The sequence below is a fragment of the Falco biarmicus genome, chromosome 9 (genome assembly GCF_023638135.1).
Source record: "Falco biarmicus isolate bFalBia1 chromosome 9, bFalBia1.pri, whole genome shotgun sequence".
In the NCBI taxonomy this organism is placed as follows: domain Eukaryota; kingdom Metazoa; phylum Chordata; class Aves; order Falconiformes; family Falconidae; genus Falco; species Falco biarmicus.
In genome coordinates, this window is record NC_079296.1 from 23,305,066 (window position 1) to 23,320,991 (window position 15,926).

The following is a 15,926-nucleotide window of genomic DNA, read 5'->3' on the forward strand; positions in this document are numbered from 1 at the left end:
GCTTTGAGAAGCCAGAACGGAGCCCAGGCTGTGTCCAGCCATCAGCTGGCCACGAGCAAGCTGTGACTTAACCACCACAGGGGAGAGTGAGCTGGAAAAAATCCCTCATGGATTCCCAAAACAGCTACTGGCTGATCTGGTCCTGAGGTGACTAATAACAAATTGGACTGATTTGACACTCTGTGGCTTTACTGGAAAGTTAACTTTTTTCTTTTTTTTGTCATCCCCACAGCATAAAAAAGCTCCTTCCCCTTGCTGGGTTCCAGGGAAACACAGAGGAAGCTCAAATAAAGTAACAATTTACTTTGATGCTGTAAATGTTACAGCAATGCTTATTTGGGAATTGGGAAATTTCATTTGGTCTGTGCTAAAATGTCCTAACTAAATTGTGTTCAGATCTAGCATCAATAAGAGGCCCCACAATAAAGAGGGCCAAGAGCAGAGAACAAAAACACACATTGAAAAAGAGAAGTTTAAGCCAGTCTCTCTTAAAACATAGTATGAGCTGGGCCTCAGCGCACCTTGCTCTTGTTCAGTTTTGCTAATTATCCTTCCTGGGTCAGTTCGTTGTTTGCTTGGCTTTAAAATATTATTTCCCTGGTCTCTGGTTGAAACTTACTACGCCTGCTCTCCAGGCTTCTCAGAAGCATTATCAGCCTTCAAAACCTCCTGCATTCCTCCTTCGTGCTCCTGTTCCTGCATCCCATCATCCTCGCCAGCCCAGAGGTATCAATTAGAGGATGATCCCAGGGCACTCACACAATGCCATCAAAAAGCCACTGTGTCACCTCCTCACACCACTTCCTCAGCACTCGTTCCTATGATTCCCATGTTGCTGGAAGGGAGAGGCATGAAAACAAACGTGACCTGTGCTTCTCCAGGACACAGTCCCAGCAGCTCTTTCTGTCAAATTAGCAAAAGGAACTGGCAGAAAGGAGCCTGTTATTCTGGTTCTGCTGACCACCTGATGACAGAAGCAATTAATCCCAAATGAAAATAAAAATGTTATGAAATGCATAAGTCAGTTGTCCTTAAAAAAAAATTGCAAGCAGAAAACTGCATTTTTCTTTCCTTAGTAACAAGTTTGGAAACAGAAATAAATTTGTCAGTTGAATCATCTGGAGGTGCTTAGTCTGCAGGTTTCTCGAAACAACACACAGGATGAGATTTTTAAAAGTTGGAGAAGGATATAACCAAGTTGTCCCCTTCTTCCCCTTTTCTAAGCATCCTTACTTGCATTATCAGCAGAGGTACAGAAAACATAACAGAGGGAATTCAAGAAGCTCATAAATGTTACTTTTTTCTATCAAGTTCTGAGTTTTCCAACATGAGACTTTTCAAGTGGGATGAAGAGAAATTTCTATGTTTTTCTTAAGAAACAAATAAACAAAGAAGCCACCCACAAAGCGTAACACCAGAAGTCATCCAAGTCGTGGTTTCAAAGTGAGCATTTCGCGTAAACCTAATGTCTAGTTTTGTGAAATTGCTCCTGAGAAAAGCTCTAAGCCTCAAATGTAACTTCTTCAGACCTGAAGTTCTAAGGATTCATACTGCTTTGGGGCATTTGCATTTTCCTCCTCCCTCACTTCTTACTTTGCTACAACAAACATTTCAGGGAAGTGTTTAAGTGCAAGTAAAAATCTGCTTGCAGTGCTGACTTTAATTTTCAAGTACACAGTATTGAATAGGGAGGGCAGGAGAATCTGTCTTGATTTTTTTGTGGCTTTGTCCTGAATCACAAAGACCAGATGGGTAATTTCAAGCAGAATGACTTTTATATCTGAACGGGAAACACACAGAACAAATGACAGCAAAAGTCAAGCCTCCTGTGTAGCAGGTACCTTCTACGGCACTCCTCAGAATGAAACATGAAAAGCACCCCTGCCCCTGCAGACCTCTCAGGGATGGACAGCTTCAAAGCACTGCAACACCTTTTTAGAAGACGCTTCATTTACACCGAATTTATAAAACTGTCTATTCCTTCACAGATGATAAAGGATGGATGCACAGTGAAAAGCAAAGCTCTTTTTCACTCTGTTAGTAGAAACGTGGCCAATTCTTTTCTTACTGTGCAGAGACTCTTGTGTGCATGTACTTTGTGTGCAAATAAGACAGTGCAACATTATTCTGACTTGGTCTTTATCTCTTGCCAAATGGCTGTAACAAAGAATAAACATTTCTGAGTGTATCTTGCTCCGCTCTTGAGTACTTCTTCCCATCCCTTTGCTATGACTTACTTAAACAATTATTTCGACACTTATACAATCCTGATGCGAACTGACTCACCTATACTGATTAAACCATTGCAAAGGGATTATCTCCATTTAATCCTTGTTGTCCTATAGATACAAATTAGAGCAGCATTTGAAATGCACACAAGTGCTCTCAACCTTTGTGTTTAACTTCGTCTTCTTGCTTTTGACTGTCTGTGGCCTCCCTTGCCTTGCCGAATATGTTCCTATTGCTTCTTTTTCCCAAACTCAGACATCACACCCACACCTATACAAGTAATCTCTTCTTGAACTGTGCCACTCCATATTCCCTTCTCCATCTGTGTTTGCTCTTTGACCAGCTCTACAGACTCCACCACCCTTTCAATGTGCAAATACCCCTGCGTATCTCACACACTGAACCCCGGCTGGGTTTGTGCATATCCCTTCAGCATAGCCTGAAGAGCATCCCCGCTCCACAAGCTGCTGCTCTGCTGAACACCCACTCCAGTCAGGGCATAGAGAGGAAACAATCAGCCCACAATGGCAAGGCCTCTTCTGAGTTAAAATTTCTTGCAAATTTACATATTTAGGAAATAGAGACAAGCTTGAAGCTGTATGACATGGCCCCCTCTTCTGTAGCTCTTCCTCTTTAATGTGTTATATGTCATGTATTAGCTTACAAACTCTTTGCTCCTATTATTTGCCCGTAATAAATTTCCACATGCTTACTGGGTATATCTGAAGGATGTAAGCTGCACAACAGCATCCTTGTGATTGCTTGAAACCATCGGGTCTAATGCTCCCAGACTTCTCTAAGCCTGGAAGTAAACAACCTCTCTATGGCACCACCCCATGCTCCACCCACCAACTCTACTTTCCAAAAATAATGGGCAGTGAGTGAAAATGAAAGGGTTAATTTCTCTCTGTCTCTGGTTAACCTTTCCAGGCTATTCAGTTTCCTTTCAGACTCCAGCCCATCAGAGGCATGCAAGTTGAGGGATAGAATTACGCACTGGGCATGTTTCCTGTACTTAGTGGGTGGATAGAGCACAACTTCCGTACTAATAATGTCAAGGTAATTAGGACATCCTGCAAAACCTGTAACAGGGAAGAAATAACTATTGTTTATTGTCATTTTCCATTGTTGAGGTGTTGGGCTCCCCTCACAACTCTTCTTGTCTTTCGTTTTGAGCCCATCTCTACATTTGCAGAGACACAACTGAGCCAAATACAAGAACCCCAGGATTTGCAATATGGACTTGGGTTAAAATCTTTTTCTTTTTTTTCCAGCCCCACCAGTCCTCCCAGCCCTGTCTAAGGGCCTGTAGCAATCAGTGAAACCAGCACCTCTGTCCCTCACATAAGCCTCTGAGCCACCGGGCTGCAGAAGCCCATCTCTGGCTCAGCAGTGAATTAGTTTATGCAGTGTGACACACTTCCAACAAGATGGATCAAGAGCACCTCTCACACACCTCCTTCTTCCACAAAGCAGACTCTAGTCTGATGGTTAGGAGAACCCTTGGGCAGATGAGGCAGAGCTCTAGAAAGGCATCTCCCCTCTTGAGAAGAGCCCAGTGTGCAACAGCTGCTTACTGGAGTCACTTCTGGCTCTGCTGGGAAGAAATGCTTCTTGTTCAGCCTTCAAAAGAAAAGGCACCAGCACGGACCTTCAAGCATCATGAAGCCCAGCAGCCTCCTCCCAGGCCACAGGAGCCACAGAATGGGGTAAGATTTAAATAATTATGCTCAGTGTTTCGTACTGGCTCCCTTAAAAAGCTCCTTTCTTTGATGTATGCTTTGGTGGATGCCATCTAGAGGAGTGGAGCTCTTCTTTTGCCCTTTGGGAAGCCAGATTTTGGAGAGAAGCAACACACTTTCCTTGGGGCCAGTGAACGTAGCTGGAAAAAATGTAAACAAGCTGGTAACTGAACCTTTTTTTAGATCTCTGTTTCACAAGATTTTTAGCAGCAGACAACTAACGCTACAGGTTTGCTATGAGCTGCCTCTCCCCTCACTAAAAATATACCAAGGATGATACAGTTGCATGGGCACAATACTGGGAACCAGTTGGACGTGCAGCCCAGGGCTGCACATTCACTGAGGGGGATGGATGAGAAATGAGACAACTGCGAGGCAACACGCAAGCCTCTCAAAAAGAAAAAAGATCCTTCGCTGGTCTTTTCGGGTTGCAGCCATCGCAGCCTGCGCCTGCACACAGATGCCAGCACCACCTGTCCCATATCAGAGGGAGCACCTCCATGGTCAGGTGCAGACAGCTCAGCCTGGCTGGAGAGCTGGGGCCTGCTGGGCTCCAAAGCCATTTAGATGCATTAGCAAGGACCATCTCTTAAGCCTTGGCGAGGGAACGTGACTGTGCAGACATACTCTTGACTGGGGCCGCTAGGTACTAATTCGTGCGTGTGCTGCCCAGCTAAACGGGCTTTATGTCCATAATGGAACACAGATAATGATCTGTTACATTATTGCTCTTCCCTTTCTAAGGTTTCCTGGCTGCTGGCTGCTGATGTTCATAAGCACTTCAAGGAAACCAACACTGACTTTTCCTCAGGTGGAGGTTTTCAGGATGCTGTGTGTCTCTTGTTTGCTCTGCCAAACATATTTCCGAGAGTCATGGTTTTGCATACATTGCAAGCACAGCCTGCATCAATATCCTGGGGGGAATTGTGATTCTAATTAATGACGGAGTCCTCCTAAAGGTGTCTCTATTAAGCTTGTACATAAGGGTATTCTGCTAGGAAATTTCCCTTCCCTCTCACATGGCACAAGCTGTTGCCATCTGCAAAAGATATTGACAACAATGCTGAGCCTAAATTGTTAAGTGTACTGCTGCTGGGCTTGTGGGGAGATCCACATGTTGTACAAGCCCTGTCTGAAGGGGCTTGTGTGTAATGAAATTCTGCACTTGCTTTTCAGAACTGCCAGGTTTTCACACTGCACTTGCGACTGTCATCAAATTCAGCCTGTAAAAGAAAACTATGCATTTCAGATGTGAGGGAGAGGCAGAGAAAACGGATCTCAGGTCCTGAAATAATTAAAGATGATTCTGAAAGAGTTTGAAAAAATGAAATTGTGAAAGTAAGTTACAGCATAAGTCAACAGAAGACTGCTAGCAATCAGGTGGTCATGGTTGTCTGTAACAATACTTTTAACCCTATAAAATAACACCTGTGTCTGAAGGCTGCTCTCCACTCAAAATTTACTAGCATAATCATACTGCTAAGAACACGCTCTGTTTGGACACACTTCTTTCGAAATAAGAATGTTCATATAGGCTGGAAATATGGGTGTAACATAAAGTATAATTATTCTGGTAAACTTCCCTTCCCTAAGGAAAAAAACCACCTTGTCTGGTTCATTGTGTGCACTGATTTTAGAAGCAACAACTGACCCACAGATGAAAGAGCACACCCACCCAAAAGACAGGTCCCACAGCCCACGTGCTTCCCTATCTGCCAGGCTAGAGTCAAAAAGCTGAGACTTACAGAAAAATCCACCTTTCCACAAAAGTCTGGAAGGAGGAGGTTGGTGGCTGAAGTGACTAAGTAACAGCAATGCCTTTGGTCTAGCTCACTGTTTCCTCTTCACTGCTACAACGTGGGAACGAAGCTGTGGGATAACTGGGGGTGGGAGAGCTGCAATGGTTGGTCTGGGCAGTGCCTTTCCCTCAGAGACTGGGAATTTCGTACACAAAGCAGCCTGTGCCTCTCAGCCTCCTGGAGGAGTGTGGGCCAGCAGAGGTTAACAATTGACCCTAACCCTTCTGTGTGGGAGTGGGTTGAACTGAGGCAGAGGCAGCAGAAATTCCTGCTGACGGGTCCAGAAGGGTCACCTAGTGATAGGCTTCAGCTCTACCCAAACTCTGAAGAATGTCCCCGCTTGCCAGTCTCGCTAGGCCACTGAAAAGGTGGGGATTTCATGGGACTGCTCAGCTGCAGGACTTTCCACTCGGTTTTCTTCTGAAAAGGAAGATCCCAGCCACTGGACTTGGACACTGTAATCCTGAAGGTCGTCCTGTGAGCAGCCCATGAGCATTCCCTGCCTCAGCGCTTTGCTCAACCCAGCCTGCAGTGACACAGGTTTTATGGGTTTCAACCACTTCCTTCGCAACGCTGCCTCAGATATCCCATGAGGAATGCCATTTCCTTTTGCTAAGCTTTTCATGCCATTCCTAGTCATGCCCAAGTAGCTATTCTCCTGTCTGACTTACTCAGCCTTTGAAGACACACAGCTCCGAAGAGATGCAGGTGCTAGAAAGTGCTCTTAGGAGTCCAGCATTAGGACATGGACAGTTAACTGCTGCAGGCCTTCAAGTCCTGAGCAAATCCTCTAGTGACTATTAACAGCAATGAAAGAAATTCTGCCTTTTGCCCTAGAGACTCTCTGGTATTTTTGAAAGCAAGCAGAGCTGCCAGGCCAGAGTCAGTTCTGCTCATTGACTGCCTTCTGTTCCTCTTCCTCCCTCGGTCAGCTTTCTAACAGAGACAAGCAGCTGCCCAAGCCTCGGAGTTCTTCAGATGTTGATCTAAACAGTGCCCAGAGCTGTGTCTGCCCACAGGAACTTGGTGATGTCAGATAGGTATAAGGAAGAGCTCCTGGTGGAGGGAGTTTGAAGCAGCTCTGCTGTCTGCCCACAGCTGCTGGAAAACAGTGGGGCAGGACACAGTGGGCAAAAGCCTACAAAATAATACTAGTCAGAGTCACTTTGAAGAAAATGTTGTGAATTTACCAGTTCAAACTCTTCAGGAGAGAGATGTATCACCAGAGCCACACAGCAGGCTACAGACATCACCCAGCTCTCAGGGAGGAAGCAAATTCCTTTCACAATGTGGTGCTGTGCAACCAGCACATCTGTATCTGGGCACAAGCATCATGTCAGGAAAGAGCATCCAGAAGGGATCACTGGTGACAAGCAAAGACACTGAGACACCTTGCAAAGACCCTTCTTTAGAGACCATCTCACATTTTGCATGGTTTTATAAAATCCTGAATGGAGCATGTTGCCTCACATGATGCTGTCTGATGGAGAAGAGCAGCTGGAGCACTCAGAAACTACATGGGGGCCTCACTGTGTGGCTGAGGCCAGTGTAGATAACCTGTGCTGGAGTTCCACTGCCAGATGGCATTGGGACTTTCATCAGGCAATCAAAGGTCACAAAATACACGTACATATTTTAAAACAATCATTTGACACTCTCAGAATAGAGGTGAAGAGTCTTCTTTACACACTTACTACAGCTTTGCATACCGCCAGGTGGTAAGAAAACCTTAAAAGTGCTCTCCTCATAAAAGCAACCACAGAAGAAATATTTCTGATCTCAGTTATCAGTCCGCAAACATCACAGAGTTCAGACATTGCTTATGAGACACCCTGGGTGTCAGGAGTGAGGTAAGTCTACCAATTCCACTAAATCATGCCTCCTGGTTCTTCAAAGAAAACAGCAGTTGCCCTAAAGACACATTGCTCACTTTCATTGGCATTTTTCATGAAGAAGAGAAGCAGAGCCATTCCCCATCAGGTGACCCTGTAAGGGACATCCTGTACAGCCATGCTAACAGACCCCTACCCAAGCTCAGCAGACACCTTGAATGATCATGAACGCCACAGGTGCCTCATCCCAGGTCCAAGTGCTTCGAGGATACAGCAGATGGCAGAGATTCTCCCTGCAGCTCTGAAGTCACGTCTGCACTGAAAAGCAGTGTCAGCTGTTCTTTTTCCTTCCTTCCCCCTAAAACAATCCTTCGACCTGACTCTCAGGCAGCCCCACTCCCCTCGGGACCCAGGGATGTCCCAGGGCCACCTAGCCAGCCTGCCTGAGAAACACACAGCAGCACCCGGAGCGCGAAAACCAGCGCAGGCATCGTCCCTAAAAGCACAAACCTCTCCCCACCAAACCCTTCACCCGAGGTCGCACTGCCAGCTCTGCTCCTGACGTACACCTTGCCTCGGCACGGCTGCCAAAGGCCTCTTGAATTAAGTCGGCCAATAAGTTTAGTGATACCTGGAGGTTGCGTTTCATATGCCTCTGCTCCCAAAAGAAAAAAGCTAACAGGGGAGCTGTCGTGGCTTTGACTAACTTTTGTTTTGAGTTTCGTAGTTCCTTTGAATGAGAAGCAAGAAGTGAAACCTTAGGGTGAGGGTGCAGTGTAAATCCCCAGATAGATCTAATCAGATGAAGACTAGAGTCTTTGTTCAGCTCCATAACGTGGCTTGACCTACACCAAAGCAGGACCTTAGTGAGAGGGAAGACTTTGCAAACAACTCCAAGCATGAAACCCAGCCAGCACTTGGAGGTAGGACGGCTGTGACATGCATAGAAGGAGAACCAGTGCTAACACGGACCAGTAGCTTTCATTAAAGGATCTGGTTTTGTGATCAGCTAAAGCCAGTCTGAGTCCGCTTCCTCCTTGCCATACATTGCCACCAGCTCTCCCATGTGGGCACTGGTCATCACAGCGTCAGGTGCATTGCCAGACTGGCCGGCTGATCTGGATCAAAACCAAAATCCTGAAAAGTCTTCGGACAGGTAGGAGCTAATCCTTCTCCCCATCCCAAGTGCCAGCACCAACAAGGGAAGTGGCAGGAAGCTGCAGCCAGATGTTCAGGGGAGGACAGGACTGCTTCTTTCAGCCACAGTGCAAACCTGAAGCATAAATCCATGCACCTAGCACTCTAGAGAAATCACGTAATTCGTAACAGCTAGGTAGAGTACATGCCCCGTGTCCCACTGAGTATGCTTAACTCAGAGGTGAACTTTCATGTGAAACATTAGAAGATGACAGAGGAAACCAAAAACTGAACTGCAGTAGGAACATAATAGTACCGCCTGTAAGGCGACAAGTCTGAACGCTGACCTTCTTTACTGAAAGTTCATTCTGCATCCATCACACAGAATAATCAAAATAGATATTTGCTTCATGAATTGCAAACCAACCTGCTTTGTGTGCACTGAGGATCCCCAGCGTTGATACAAATTGAGAAAAAATTCCAAAGTGGAATGGTTTACTTTAAAAAATTAACCAAGTCAATATTACTGGGGGGTTAATATTATATATATACACACATATATATAAATACAAATATACATAAAAAATAAGCAAATCAGTACACTACACAATTCCTTCTAGCCTCACGTGGGTAAAGACCATTAAATTTTAGTGGAAGAAGTTCTGTGACAGCAGATTTTTCCTTTATAGCAAACACTATGGTGGATGTCAGTGCAGGCAGTTCTATAAAGCTGGGCTGATGTGAAGCTCTGACGATCCTAGGAATGAGTTTCTGAGATTATGGATTTGTGAATGCCTAATTTTGGAGAAGGTGGGAGTGGTACCCTTATTCCACTCATCTGAGCAATGTCAAATAATCTCGTGAGTGTTCTGTACTTCTGAAAAGAATTACCAGCCTCAAGTTGGTCCGCCTTGGTTCACCGGTCACCAGAAACTGGCCACAGAAGACTGTAGCTTAAAGCTACAAGTTGAAACGAGACATGTATTTGCTTCCCAAATGAGCAGTTCATCCTCTTTAGAAGGGAAATCTGCAAAGGAAACACAACAGCTACTTCCTCCTGCATTTTGAAATCATAAAGAAACACCGTAAGCACTCAGTTTAGAGGCTTGAGCCTGATGTCTTCTACTTATGGGGTTCCCTGTCCAGCAACACAAGTACCAGCTGAACGTGGGGTGTTCTTTTAGCAGATACCTCAACCCTGATGGAACGATGTCTCCCAGCAGAGACTTCGCCATTCAGACATTTCCCCCCAAGCCTCCAGCACAGACGCCAGCCAGTACAAAGGGCACAGGCGGTTCCTGGCAGTGTGGAAATGCAGCTCCCAACTGCCAAGTCATGGGAGAGTGACTTGAAACGGCCAGCTTTGCTTGTCCCTAGGGCCACAATTTCCTCACTGCAGCATGGGGATGAGACTGCTTTTGCCAAACCTCTCTCCAGAGAGACAAGGTAACAGTTCAACTTTCACCCGTTGTCCGGTTCACCCCATCCAGAAGACTCACTGGACTGGCAAAAAACAATGGCGTGATATTACTTACTTGCATTATAACCCATCACACATTTAAGAATTTGGCCTCTTGATTTGTAGATTTTTTTGCATTTTCATTTGAAAGGATTTTAGTGCAATTTGGAATCTGTGCTTTCTCAAGCAGTGGAAAAGCAAAAGGCTCAAAGCTTTAGTCCAGGCCTGTCTCCAGGCCAGAACTTGGTGAGGAAACCACTGACAGGACCCAGTATTTCCAGTTTTTCAGATCTAAATGCTGAGAACAAACCTTCCTTCCTTCCTCCCCAGTGTTACATGAACTTTCATACAGCTGCTTCAGCAGGCACAAAGGTGGCGACAGCTGAATTGCAGATTTGTCTGTGTCACTCCTGCATCACCTGTGCCTGCATTAACCACGGTAAGTCTGGACTCCTCATATCTGGATTTTCTAAATGAAAACAAGGATGTACTTTAAAAAAAATAAATCAAAACCAATGAAGTCAGAAGTCATTGAGCGTAGCACAAAGATAAGCAAGACAAAATTCTCTCTAAAAGCATGTTTTGAGGCTGAACGGTAGTGGATCACTTCTGTGTTATAAACCAGATAACGGGATCACAAATGGGGTTGCTTCTGAAAGTGATCAAAGTTCTTGCCATGGAAGAGAAGTACTGTACGCTGATTTTGCCAGGAACATTGAGTCAATCTGGTCTGCAACACCAAGAGAGCCAGGAAATCTCCCCTGGTCTTACCGACCTCCCCAAATCATCACTTGAGGTAGCAACATGGTAAATGAAGGAGTGATTTGGTGTCACCCAATGAATCTGGTAGAAGTTTATTTAGGAGGCACTTACTCACAAGTAGGCTATGTCAGAGCAAGTCTGTTAGAGCCAGTTATTTGGAAGTTACTAAGAAAGTCACTGAGCTGATGCAGAGAAGGGCTGATATTTGGGCAGATTCTCTCTGTTTAGCAAAGAGAGATACAGAAGACTTGGCCTGGCAGCAGCTTTTTCTATATAATAACATCACAGCAACAAGAAATGCATGCTGTTTTCCAGCACTGAATTTCTAATTCTGGCATCTTGCTTCCCTCAAACAATTTTTGTTGTGTATGTAGCTGCACTAAAGCATTATTACCTTTTGAAAGCCTGGTTTGCAGCTTTCTGTGCTAGTCGAACACAAGCAGTGTTTTGGCTTTGTAAAGAGTAGTATATTATTGCTCCATCGTGGGGGAAAATCAAGAAATCAAAGAGGAGTTACAGAGAGAGAAAAGGAGGAAATATAAGTCTGTAGCTTGTTATGGACTCGATGGAGATGCTCTGCAGTTTTTGTCAGTAGCCCTACAGCTCTTATATAATATTTTTGGGCAATGGCCAGCTCAGACTCAGAGAACTGTTTTGATCAACGTTTTTTTTTGGAAAGTAGGAGAGGATTTGAATATATCTGATATCTATGGGTAATGGAACGAATAAGATGATGCAGTCAAAGCTGCAGCCCACATACACGGCTTCTAAATGTAATCCTTGAGAAAGGGATGTTATCAGCAACTCTTCCCTGGCTATGTATGGTTAAGAGTACAACTGAATGCTGTGATGGTTAAGAATCCTAAAACATACCCAGGGCACCCCTACACAGGGAGATAATACTTTGCATTAATCAGCTGCCCAGCACCACTGGAGGAGTCTCACCTGTACCCAGCAGAGAGGCACAGTTTGCAGAGGGGGAAGGGAATAAGCATTGTGTTATAGAAAAAATTCCTCTTACTAGAACAGCAGTATAGTCACAAGAAGCTTTGCAGCCCTCCTACTTAAAAACGAAACAGAAGCAACCCACTCACCTAATCAGCATAGTTACGCTAGTACCACATCTCCCTGCCACCTACAACAGGACACTAGGCTGGGTCAGAGAAGTACCCTCCCCCCAGGGAGACCTGTGATTTGACAAGCCAAACAAAGTATTTGGAAATTACTGGACAGCATGAATCCTGAGCTAAATGTATGCCACCCACCAGAGACAAAAATACCCCAGCATTACACAATACCTACAGCATTATTTATGGTGTACATATTTACCTAGGGGTAAAAGGGAATTTCTTCTATTGTGAAATATTTTTCTTGCTTCGAAGTTACCACTGTTCCAGTAAATGCTGAAAAGCCACTGGAGATGCCTCTGTTGATGCTCTACACTGTTAAACCTGCTCTGGTGTGGTAGCTGTCAGTGTGTGTAAAGGTGGTTACTCCCTTTGCCTGTCCATTCAGGCAAACCAAGCACACGGCACTGTAATTTTGGGCTTGTTGAGCAAATAACTGATTTGAATAGCCTGAAATCTGTCTCAAATGGCTGCCGCATCAGCATCAAATTATACTACTTCTATGATTGCAGGATACACCTAAAGCAACCAGCTGCTTTCTTGGATGGTCCCTTTCAACTGCACCTTCAAATCAATCCAGTGCACTTGCTGTCATTTCAGCTCCCACATTTGAAGCTGGTGTGCTGATATGTGTGTAGGGATGCAGTGTCATCAGTGACTCCTTGGCCCCTAAAAGTACCAGCTGACATCTGGAAAGAGAAAGGTACTCCTGGTGGCATTAAACCTTGAGACTACATCATGTGAACAAGAACAGCATCATAAACCCCTTTGTGCCTGTCTGGGGACTTGCGATTTCAATTTTTCATTTATGAGCTATGGCCAAATTTAGTTTCAACCTATGACATTCCTCTGTCATATTTGTTCCCATCTATATTCTTGGTTCATCCTAAATTAGCCTATGGCCCAATCTAGACTGTAACAGTCAAGGACACAATTACAACTTGTGTTGCAATCAGGTCTGGGAACAAATTATTTCCGTTTTGTGGTGTTGATGGGAACTGTGCCCATGAAAACTTGAACCCAGAGAAAGCCAGATGGTCCCATCAACTCCCTTGATAGCACAGAGGAGCAGTGCTGGCAGAGCTGCTTTTGCACTGTTTTGGTGGAGTATTATGAGAGCAAATTTCTTTCTCCATCCTTTAACTCAAGCTCACATACATTTTTGGTGGGAGGTACATCTGGCTCTCAAACTTATTGTTTCTCTGAGTGACAGTTGGCAGAGTTTGGCGGGTGATTTTCATGACAAAAAGGCTTTTGTTTGGTGCCCCTTTCTAGCTAGCAGATGAGAAGCAAAGACACACAGTAATATTCAATGAACACAGCACAGCTCTTTCCAGGAATATTCTCTTTTTTAGCCTTTGCTGCAACAAAAATAGCTTTTCCACTGAAGTATATATATAAATATATATATATATAAATTGGTGTTACTCCTCCAGAATAAACATAGATATTTTATATTTTAGCCTATCTACTGGGAAGATTATTCAATGTGAACAGGCACCCCCAGAAGAACTCAGAAATGAACTGAACAGATTGAACTCAAGTCTCAACCTCAGATTCCCCTAACCAGTCTAGGCAAATTCAGCTCAGGTCTGAATCTTACAAATGTGAACCCAACAAACTTCCCCATACTGCTCTGAAATAGAGAACAACTGCCTGCATTGTATAAAATTATTTCAGTCTTGCATAGAAACCTGTTTGCCCAAGGTTACAAGAATATTCTGGCAGAGGCAAGAATAAAAACCTTGATTTTCTCCCAGTCTACCCTTTAGGCAACTGAAACCAAGCAAGTACCCTGGGGAAGGAGACAGGCAAGCACCGTGCCAAATTAGGAATAGAAGGGGAAGAAAATTAGATATTGTGACAGTACAAGTACTCTCTTCCTTATGGGAACTGTATCTCTAAGGCCCCTCCAACAGATGCTGGAGCTCAAAGAAAAGGCTGATCTTTGTTCTTGTACCTCGGAAGCACTGGGACCCCACAGACAAGCCGTAAAACCAGATCACCAACATTTCCCATCCCTTCATTAACATCCCAGGAGAGTTCACATCTGACACCAATTACTCCACTCATTCCAGATGGTTTTCAAATACATATCAGCAAATATTTAAGGTGTGTTTTCCCTTTTTAGCAACTGCTTTTCTCTACGGCTGAAAGAGATGCCCATTAATGAATGGATGAGCGAGGAACTCAACAGAGGAGTCAGAGGAGTGTGTGTAATTTGCTCCCACATATCGCTTCACAAATTGCTTCAAGACTTTAACTGTGAAACGATTCCTCAGCACATTAAACTGCACTAAAGCAAAGCACAGTTCCAGGCTTTAGCTCCCCATTGGCGTCCCCTTGGGTCTCCCAGCCTGCCAGCCCCAGCAGCTGGCAGCCACCCCCCCAGGTTCTTCCATCATCTCTGGCTGGTGGCACCGCAGTGACTCCCCGTGCCTCCTTCCTTTGATTGCTGTACCCAGCTGTGATACAGGCTGTACTAAAGGGGCTTCGTCAGAAGGCCAGGTGAACAGAAGACGGCCTTCTCACCTTTCAAACCCAGGAAGGCAGGCTGCCCCCATGGCACACCTGGCTCTGCACTTCTGGGACAACCCAGCCATCAACTACAATCCACGAATCTTACTTTATGGTGGGGCCCTTGTGTGGCACCAGGCTGACTCCGCTGCCACCGCAGTCTGGAAGATTACTTTTTATTTTACCTCCCACTGAGAAAAGCTCCAAGAAATGACCAAGTAGCACCTGGCTGCTGAGAGGATGAGCAGGCTGGTAAACCTTAATAATACTGTGCTCACTCAGAAGCAGCCTTTGACAGAGGACTGACAGGCACTGACAGCACACTGGTTTTCTGAGTCTGAGTTTGGGAGAGGCTGAAGGTATGCATTGGGAGGAAACAAGTGTCTAAGTGTGGAGAAGGCATATGAACTGTCAGATACCATGCTGTCAGGTGAGTAATCAAGACTGTCCAGGGCTTGCCTGGATTACCACCGTTGCAGCAGTGTCTAGAAACACTGGTCATGGGCTGAGCTGCTCCACACTCCTCAACATGGTGCAAACACAGAGCAAAGATTGTCCTTATGCGAAAAGCTTAGCAGAGGAAACCCCAACCCACAGCACCACCAAACCCACTCACCTCCAGTTACTGTCAATGCACTGGCTTATTCAGGTTAGGAAAAAAAAAAAAAATCTATCTGTAAAAGCCTGTTGGGATCTTCAGACAAGACCCAGAGCCCCTCCTACATGGCATCTGCAAGAAAAAATAGGTTATATTGCGTTGGCCTCTGAGGAAAAGTCCTCATAATAAAGCCTGGGTCTGCTTAACTTCGCAGGCATTAATACTGACAAGAGTTCAAGGTTCATCAGTCAAGCTAATTTGTTGAACATTACCCTGCTGTTGCTTATCTGGGATAATCTTTCCTGCTGGAGCAGGGCAGCAGCAGGCTAACATACTCGGTGCCCCTTTGCACAATCTAGTTATACCTTCCAGCCAGTGCTCCTGCTCTGTTACAGCATCTCAGTTTAAAGGTGGCCACAAGGACAGAAAAACATGTATCGGTGTGTCCTTTTCCTTTCTTTTTCATGATGTGCCAAGGAGACAAAGAAGCCTCCTGTCATGACAAATACTGTACCTGTGCAGTTTCAGCAGCAGTACCAGAGGGCTATCATGGTAGGGTAAAACAGAGGGTTTAGGAGCAAAATGATTTTGAAAAGCCTCTGTGAAACTTGTTCTTGATAACGCTGATTTTAATTTATTTTCCCAATACACTCTTGGGAGAAAAAGTTGTGTGGGAGATATGCCTGCCTCTTCCATCAGGAGCTGAGAAAACTTTTACTCATCG

At 44.9% G+C, this 15,926-nt stretch overlaps 1 long non-coding RNA gene across 12 annotated transcripts in view; it reads right to left on the reverse strand.

Moving 5' to 3' along the window:
* Window positions 1-15,926, reverse strand: part of LOC130155324 (uncharacterized) — a 50,370-nt gene that overhangs the window by 20,577 nt on the left and 13,867 nt on the right. For 3 of the 12 annotated variants that reach the window (XR_008824007.1, XR_008824004.1, XR_008824003.1), the window contains exon 2: window positions 15,221-15,334. The exons of the other annotated variants lie outside the window; for them this stretch is intronic. This is a non-coding gene — a long non-coding RNA (uncharacterized LOC130155324). The remainder of the gene's footprint in view (window positions 1-15,220; window positions 15,335-15,926) is intronic. 12 annotated transcript variants of the gene reach the window in all.